This window comes from Triticum aestivum, chromosome 3D (genome assembly GCF_018294505.1).
Source record: "Triticum aestivum cultivar Chinese Spring chromosome 3D, IWGSC CS RefSeq v2.1, whole genome shotgun sequence".
NCBI classification, from domain to species: domain Eukaryota; kingdom Viridiplantae; phylum Streptophyta; class Magnoliopsida; order Poales; family Poaceae; genus Triticum; species Triticum aestivum.
Genome location: NC_057802.1, coordinates 435,842,551 through 435,851,849, shown reverse-complemented (window position 1 = coordinate 435,851,849; position 9,299 = coordinate 435,842,551). Strand labels below are relative to the sequence as shown.

The following is a 9,299-nucleotide window of genomic DNA, read 5'->3' as shown; positions in this document are numbered from 1 at the left end:
GCGTCTGATACCTAGGAACAATCTTCCAGTGATCCAATGGCTTGTTCAATGGGAAAATCTCCCTCCTGACGACTCTTCTTGGGAAGATGCAGACTTCATCAAGCATACCTTCCCTCATTTCTTCAAGCAAACAGTAGAAGGCTGGCGCCAAAACAAGATTACTCCTTGAGGACAAGTTCGTTTTTTCGAGGGGGCATTGTCAGGACCTAAGAAGATTCAGCACAAGTGGGTTCAGTTATCGTACGGTCAAAAGCAGCTCAAGCTATGAAGATCTAACGGCTCGCATTTGCTCACCGTTACTGTACCGTTTCATTTGTCACCGTTACTGTTCCGTTTCTGAAAAGGCTATATATAAGCCAGCGCAGCGTGTTTGTAAGGATTCATTTCAGTTAAGATCAATCCAAAATATTATATACATTAAACCTCCCTCTGTGAGGAATATACCTAGCATATTCGAGTCAATACAGATCAGATCGAAACCCTAGTTGGTGTTCATCTCCCAAATCCCCCTGATCTGATAGTAGGGTGTGACATGGCCTCCCTCGCGCGTCGTCCGGCGACCGGCGCCGCCGAACCCGCCATGACCTCCACCATGGAGTTCCTGTAGCTCGTCCCCTACCTCCTCGTCCTGTGCTCGAGGGAGACGCCCCTCCAGCGCATCGAGGACAAGGCCCACCACCAGCCGATCGTTGTTGCACTCGCCGGCGACCTCACCGTCCCCTCTGCACTGCCCTCCACCTCAACTGATGCTTCTCATCAACAAGGATAGATTTAGCTGGTCATAGCTTGTGGATGTTCTCTGTTATTTTTTGCACACAAGGTGTTTGTGTGCTTGTCCAAGCCAATGTTCATGAGCTTTATCTTTGCTGTGAGTACTGCATCTTTCTGTCCATCTGATTGTCCCATGTTATACTATCTCTTGAAGAAAATAAATCTGTATTATTTACCTTGATTTTTCTGATTGTAGATAAATGACATGGCTGAGAAGGTCCCTTCAATGAAAGGAGGAGGAGTATAGTCTTGGCCATGGCTGGGGAGGAAGGAGAACATGTAAATTGAGGATTTTTCAGAGAGATTAGGACTGCTTGATTTATCAGAGAGAAAACCTTGATCCGGAGCTTCGTCGATGCAGGCCTTCATGCTGGGCCGAGGAGGAGAAGAAGGGGGGGCACGTCGAAGGTGCCGGTGGAGCGCGTCGTCGAGATCGTTGATGACAGCGACATGGGCGAGGCCGTTGAGGAGGTCATGGTTGATGCTTTACTGCCTGAACATGTTGACCGGGAACAAGAGGGTAAGGTGGATGCGAGGGCGGAGGCGCATGCCATGGTGCAGGATGTTGTGGAAGCCCGATTATTTGAGGAAGTGATAGCCACTGGGAGCATGGATCGACAGACTAGACAGACCAAGTCCATTGATCGGTTGATTCAACAACGAAGGAAGAGGCAGAAGGTTATAAAAACGAGCTTGGGGATTTACTGACCTGAATCTTAAACAGGGCCGCCCTGCTGATGGACTCAAGCTCCAGGTTTGCTCCTAGCACGTCTTAATTACATTGGCTCTTGACAAAATGTCTAGCATGATGGATAATGAGTTCATTCTGTGATGCCACATAGATATGCAAAGTCATAGTCCTGCATGTATGCACATCTACTGATACATACAAGCCGATCGACGGGCACACACATTAGTAAGTTCTGCTACTAGCCTAATCAAGAGCCTTTTATACAACCCCGCGAAAAAAGCCTTTTATACAGCCTTGCAGATAAAAATGAATTGAATTATGAGCATCTGACAACTACGATCAATTTCCTGGTTATACTTCCTGAAATAAAGGTGGCCGACCAAATGAAAGGATGGATGCTTTCCTTTATGTGAGATTATATAAATTATCTTGCTTGATCTGCAATGTTTCTTTGGAAATTTTTTATGAAAGACACATGACACATAGTTTGCTGGATAGGTCTAAGATAAATATTTCAGTTATAGGAGGATAATTTTAAATGGGTAATACTATTACCGCCATCTGCTTGGCCTGTTGTGCTTTCGGTAGAGCTTTCATATTTCAACACAAAAAAACAACAATGCAAGTTGGGACCAGAATATCACACACATCCTCAAAGGAAACATCAGTTGGGAGTGCTCAAGTATTCAGTTTCTTGGATGATGTATTATGTTCTCGCTTATCATGTACTCCCTCTGTAAACAAATATAAAACGTTTCTTGGATGATGTATTATGTTCTCGCTTATCATGTTACAGAGGGAGTATGTTTCTAGATATCCGTCAACTCCAATGTTTCATTTATCTACTCTCTGAATATGAAGAAGATAGGCTTGCAAAGTAGCTTTTTACGTGAATAATGTGACAAACATTTATATCTTATAACTGCAAACATTTTTTTGTTTAGTCCGTCACCGAGCAAATGTTTGGGAGTTGGAAATTATTTGGATACACATGATCTCAGAAAAGAAAGATTCACACATACTACAACCAAAGGACCTCCTTCACTCTCTGTGCAACTACAGAAATTATCCTTATGAGCAGCACCCTAGATTTAGTTGTGGGTTCTAACATATTAGAGATGTGGTTAGAATACCTACTGCTCTGAACAATTAAGTGGTTTGTATAAACCACCGATTCCCTCGTGCAGTGTACAATGTGATATGGATCATCATAGGATCAAACTTAATACAGGAAGCACACACTTAATTGTTTCTGAACTATACTACTTCTTATGTTCATTCTTCTGTCCTTTTAAATCTCTAATTTAGTTGCAAGTATTTTATTTGTTATCATTTGGCTTCTTAAGAACAAATCTAGCAAGCAACGACTCGACTGATGAAAGAGATGTTGACCATCTTTGCTGCAGTGAGGTACCTTCTTGATCATGTTACTAATCTGTATCTACATTATTCAGATGTGAAACTCATCCTTCTTAAAACATCTGCAACGCATATGTGCACTCTGAAATGGTAAAATATTTGCATTCTATAGCACTTCAAGTTTGTGTAGCATCCCCATATTTCCCGCGGCCCAGTTCCTTGAACTGGCTAACCCTTATTGATGTCATATGTCCTGAACTGACTCTCATGACCAAGTTCCTCAACCCGTCTGCCCCTCAAAGGCATGTTGTGCAGTGGCTCAATTCATCGCATTGTGATTGAACACATTAGGATTAGGTGAACACTGAAAACATCGGTGAGGGTGGTCAGGAAGAAAAGCTAAAACCACCAGACGAAGGGGCGCTGGTCTCTGGTTCTTGGCGAAGGCCACCGCAGCTCATCTCCAAGACCTCTGCTGTCGTGTGTCCCCCAAGTTCTTCACCGAATCTCCTCGCCCGCTGGCTGCTGCTCTTCTTCTCCCTCGAACACATCTCTGCTTCTGATCCTTTGCTGCCGCCCCTAACCTGCTGCTTCTGCTCTCTGATGCTGCACTCTGTACCTCTCCTTCTCCAACGAACTGTTGTTCCTAATCTTCTCTGAACCCAAACTGTTGCTGCTCCGCTTCCTCTCTGAACCTCAATCTGTTGCTGCTTCTCTGATTCAGAGTAAACCAATAAACAGGAATTGTATGGACTTCTAGGTCGTTTTTCCTTTGGTAACAGTTATTGTTAGTTCTAAACAATTTTTCAGTGCCACGATTAGGCTTCCAAGGGTTCAGAGAATGATGAAGAAGCCTTTTATATCACACACTATATAACATCATGGAATCACAACCTTATAACAAATAATTTAAGAGGCTATGTTCTGGTTTGCTGTATCTCCACCAGTTTGGGTTGCTCTGATGGCTAACCTAAACTGAATAGGGAATCAGGAGTACTTTAGTTGGTATTGAAAGTGGAATGTTTACTTTCAAGCTGAAAATCTTGCAAGTTTGGTCCTGGGATATTTAATGCTCCCTTTTCTGATTATCTTCCAATCATACTATACATATTTAGTTTTTTTACTTTCTCTTGACAAGTGAACTGAATTATTCATGGAGAATCTGGTTATGGTAAATTTTATTATGGAGATTCATCCGATGTAATAGAATAGCTTTATTTGCTAAAATCAATACATAACTATAGTGTAGTATGGTTACAACATGTAGAGTTTTGCAAGTGAGAGTTACAGGAAGTCACTATTGCAAGATGGCATTCAGTTAACACACGTACAATCAACTGATCACTGTATCTTTTTTTTTGCTAATTTAATTTGAAAAAGCTATTGCAAACAATTTTTTCTTCTGAAATTATATACTCTGTTTATTTCTAATGTGATTTTGTTACTGTTTGTATGGTATTTCTCTGTCTAAATTTTTTGTTACATAAATCAATCTGCATATATGTGTGCAGGCTGTGAATCGACAAACAGCCCAGAAAATATGGCATGCTACATATCCTGTGACAGTACATTATCAGAAATACTTATATTTTTATAAACGCATCTCTCATCCATCATGACATAGATGTCATGCGTTGCAAGTGTTCTTTTTCGTTGTCTCGCTATGCGTTGAGTACATGATGGATGATCTAATCGTTCAGTGTGTCATGTGTACTCAGTCACTTGTGTCATCTTCAGATTTTAGAAGTCAAAATTCTAGCTTTAGCTCTATATTTAAGAATTTTTCTACGGCAAATGCAAGAAAAATAAAGCGTCCTTCTGTTCTCATTCTGAGGAAGTTCTGAAAAATTGAGGCATTTGTATGAATTTCTATTCTTCATTATAAATTATCCTTTTAAGTTTAGAAAATAAAACATGATATACTCTGTATGTCTCTGTTCTACACTACCACTACCATTTTATTGCTGCAAAACGCCAATGAAAAAGTCATTACTATTTTCCACGTTTTTATACAATCAAGCTGAAAGAGCAATAAAATGATCTGTTTTCACATCTCCTCAGATCTTACCGAAAGGCAATGTGCTTATAATGTACATCTAGATAACAATAATGTGTTTGGGAATGATTCATTTGTTGACGGTCAGCATGTGGGGTGTGAGGGACGATACTTATATCACTTAGTGGCCAAGGGAATGACATCACAAAAGTTTATCTAACATCCTAGGAGAAGATGGACACATGTTCCTATATTGCTTCTCTACAATTGCTTTCACCATTTGATCATCCATGTAATTTATAGCATCCATGCATAGCTTATCCTTAGGCTGTTTGTATCCACTTATTCCTTTTGTTGACATGGCTAGGAGGCTAATATGAATGTCACATAGATTGTAATTTAACCTCCTTACAAATAATTAACGTTCAAACATTCCAGTGGAGGAATCTCAAGACTTATAGGAATGGTACCCCGACAATTGTGAGCGGCACAAAGGAAGGGTCGCCATCACCAAGGAAGTACGCTGACAATTGTGGACTCCAAAGAGGAACAAGCTCTATATTTAGTGCATTGAGTTGCTATTTTAAATTCTGAGAGGTGTTGAATTTTGTCGATTTCTAAGATATTGACTCGGAAGAATTATTATTTTGCTTGATGTAAACTCAGATTAATTTGTCATGCCATTTGAACCGAACAACCTTTTTGTGACATCACTTCATGATTTTTGTGGGATATTTTTTTACAGGTAGGTTTTACTAGCTGGAGCAACGAGGGTGCCATCGGCAGCTCCGAGTTGCAGCGGGAGCCCCGGGAGACACCGGTCCGCCGCGCCGTCAGCAGCAAGAGCCGCCCGGCCGGGCAGCCAAGCTACAGCGGGAGCCGTCGCGCCGGGCCGCCGAGCTGTGGCGTGTACCGCCACCCCACCACCAGCAGCGGGAGCCGCCACTGATGGGGACCTAAGGTCCGGTCGTCTTGCTTCCTCGGCTCCTCCAGTAGCTTCTCTCTTCAGAACAAACGTGTTGTTTCAGCACACATTGTATATACTGCTTTCCTATTTTATTTTTAATTATTTTTTTTGGGATACTGCTTTCTTATTTTGCTACTACCTAATAGAAGAAGTCATCATCTTCATCTATTTTCTTCACGTGTGATTTATTTTTACTTTTTATAATTGTTTAAGAATGGTGGACAAAAACTCGCAGCCTTCTCCCGCTGCCCGAGCTCCCGGCTCAGGCTGTATGCCGGCTCAGAGGGGGAGGCCTATGGGGGCGGAGGAATCTGGTCCGTGGCCACAGCCACGACGAGCACGTGAACCAGTGGCCACGGACCAGATTCCTTCGCCCCCATAGGCCTCCCCCTCTGGCGTGCATGGGGAATGCAATCGCTTGCCGCCGTCGCCTTCAGCAGTGCAGCTAGGTTGGAGAATGGGGATTATTTGGAATCTGAGTAGGGAGAGGTACGAGACACATTTTTCTCTCTTTCTTATTGTTGGCTACATACATAGGTATTTGAGGCAGGACCAAATAAGCGGTGACTAGTATAGTAGGACGCAGAAGGAAGCAGCGACGACTCTGAGCTAGCTGCTAGCAATAAACACCCTCCACTCTTAATGGACCAAAAAAACAGTGCAAAATAAAAAAGACATGAAATATAGGGCCTGTTTGGCAACCCGCCGGCTCCTAAAAATACGAGGAGCTGCGGAGTGGAGGAACTACAGCTCCATCCTTTTTAACTACAGCTTCGCCAGCTCCCGGAGCGGAGCGGCGGAGTGGAGGGACTCCGAACAGGGCGATAATATTCCAAAAAATGACAGTCACCATAAAAATAATTCCATCTTAAAAAATATTCTTGAAAATCTGAAAAACACCTTCTCAAAGTACAAAAATGATCATGTTTATTGAAAGAATATTCCATACACAACTATTGTTTCATAGGATGAAATGAAAATGAGGAGCTGAAATAGGTCATGACAAACATTGTTAGGGTACATAAAAGTTTCATGGTCCGAAAAGAAATACTCAATGTAACCTTATTTCTAAGGTTTGATCAGATTAAAAAAGTGTCGCATAATGACACATGGAGCATGTTATATTTAATTTTCCGCCTGGTGCAATGCACGGGCATTTGTACTAGTAATAATAAAGCACGTAGGGTTTCTGCCCGTCCGTCGTGCTAATTTGCAAAAAAAACCCTGCGTTTTCATGAAATCAACCCGTAGTCCAGATTTAAGTCACACCGAACCGTTATTTTACAGTTTTTCAAAAACCCCCTGACGTTTTAGGTATTCCATGCGCAGATCATATTTAAGTCAAACAAATGCTTTTCTAAACCATTCATATCTTTTAAACCGTAACTCTGATTTAAACATGTTATATATGAAATCTGATTAGAAAAATATGTAGAATATGAATGTAAGATTATTTTAACCTGTTAAGTATTTATAAATATTATTTTAGAAGATATTTAATTTAAACAGATGGTTTTCTAAATTATACGTATCTTTTAAACCGTAACTCCGATTTTAATATGTTATATATGAAATTTGATTAGAAAAATGTGTGAAATCTGTATATGATGTTAATTTTACCTGTTAAATATTTTTTAAATATTGTTTTAGAAGCAAACTTATAACTATAGCGCACAATCCATTTTTCTTTCATACAGACGGCGATCCGGATTGCAAATAAACATCCACTATAATCATATAGGGAAAAGAAAACATCGAGAACTACACACGCATACCTCTGAATACGTCGCAGGGGAAAACAACAGATTTCTCATCGCGAGTGTGAGAGAAAGCGAGAGAGAGGGAGAGGGAGGAGAGAGGGAGAGAGAGACGTCTTAGGATTAACTACATTCTAACACGTTTTGGTTTGTGTGAACACTAAGGCCACCGCCGGCGAGGGTGAGAAGAAGGATAAGCGGCAACACAAATATGATGCGTCGCTAATATAAAGGAGATGGACCTATTGTGGTCTTGAGTGATGGTTGTTCGGTTAAGAGTGTGTGTTGTGTTTTTTCTCCCGTTGCAACGCGCGGGCTCTTTTGCTAATAAATTTAAAAAATGTTAACCTTCTGTAAAAAAAATCTTGATGTATACAAAAATTTACAATATGTATGAAAAAATAAACATATATCGGGAACAACAAAATAAGAAAAACTCGAAGAAAACCTAATAAAGAAACAAAGAAAACCAAAATAAACCTGAAGAAACAAAGAAAAGGAAAATAAAAAATAAAGAAGAGGAAAAATAAAAACTCAAAGAAAACTGAAGCAAGCTGTCAATATCGCGAAAAAGAAACAAAGGAAAAGTTCACACAGAGTTAGCTAGAGTACTGGGCCAGCTGGAGTAAAGAAATGTATACATTTTTTTAGTGTAAACACGCTCCACTTTATTAAGGGCGGCATAGCTCCTGCGGTAAAAACAACTTAAAATCGAGCAATTTGGACCAATAAATATCACATGAGCTATGTCTCAGTTATAGCAGGATGTATGATCCTCCGCGGCGACTATTTATCGCCTTAAGCGATCCAAGTGGCAACGCTGGCAGAAGCTTTTCCCCACCTCGCGTTGTATTGGGCCGGCCTGTTCACGCACGTAAATTTCTAAAAAGAAACTGGGAAATGCTTTATCGCCTTAAGCGATCCAAGTGGTGGCGCTCGCTGAAGCTTTTCGAAGCCTGGTCTCCAGCGGGACCGCATCTAAGCTAGCCACTACGCCCACATTCGTTTCGTGGAACTTACTAGGGGCGCCCCGTACTTAAAGCTACACAAGTGATTTTCTTTGGGATTTTTTATTTTTTCTTTTATTTTGTTTCTTTTCTTTCTTCTTCTCCGTTTTTCTTTCATTCATTTTTGCATATTGGTTCTTCGTTTTTTATTTTCTTTTTCTTCTCCATTTTTTGTTTGGTCTCCTTTTTTCTTCTTCATATTTTGTTTTACGTTTTTGATTTTTAAGTTTTTCTTTTGTTTCCTTTTGTTTTTCATTCTACATTCTCATATACATGATCAACATGTTTTCAAAGGCTTGTTCAACATTTTTCAAATATGTGTTCAACATTTTTCAAACACATGTTCAACATTCTTATATATAAGTTCAACATTTATTCAAATACTTGTTCAACATTTTTCAAATACATGATCAACATTTTTTGTATACATGTTCAACATTGTCCGAATGCTTATTTAACATTTTTGTATACTTGTTCAACATTTTTCAAATACATGTTCAACATTGTCCGAATGCTTATTCAACATTTTTTATACTTGTTCAACATTTTTCAAATACATGTTCAACATTGTCCGAATGCTTATTCAACATTTTTGTATACTTGTTCAACAGTTTTCAAATACATGTTGAACAATTTTTAAATAGTTGCTCAACATTTTAACACTTATTCAACATTGTCAAATACTTGTTCAACATTTTTAAAATACTCGTTCGACAATTTTTAGTACTTATTCAACATTTTTCAAATACTT

At 39.9% G+C, this 9,299-nt stretch overlaps 1 long non-coding RNA gene across 2 annotated transcripts; it reads left to right on the top strand.

Moving 5' to 3' along the window:
- The first annotated feature begins 399 nt into the window (after window positions 1-399).
- Window positions 400-5,946, top strand: LOC123079432 (uncharacterized). 2 transcript variants are annotated; one of them, XR_006437961.1, is made up of 4 exons: window positions 400-868; window positions 968-1,525; window positions 1,614-1,687; window positions 2,407-5,946. It is a non-coding gene; the product is annotated as an uncharacterized lncRNA (long non-coding RNA). The 2 variants fall into 2 exon arrangements; XR_006437960.1 differs by having other exon boundaries at window positions 968-1,687.
- The last annotated feature ends 3,353 nt before the right edge of the window (window positions 5,947-9,299 follow it).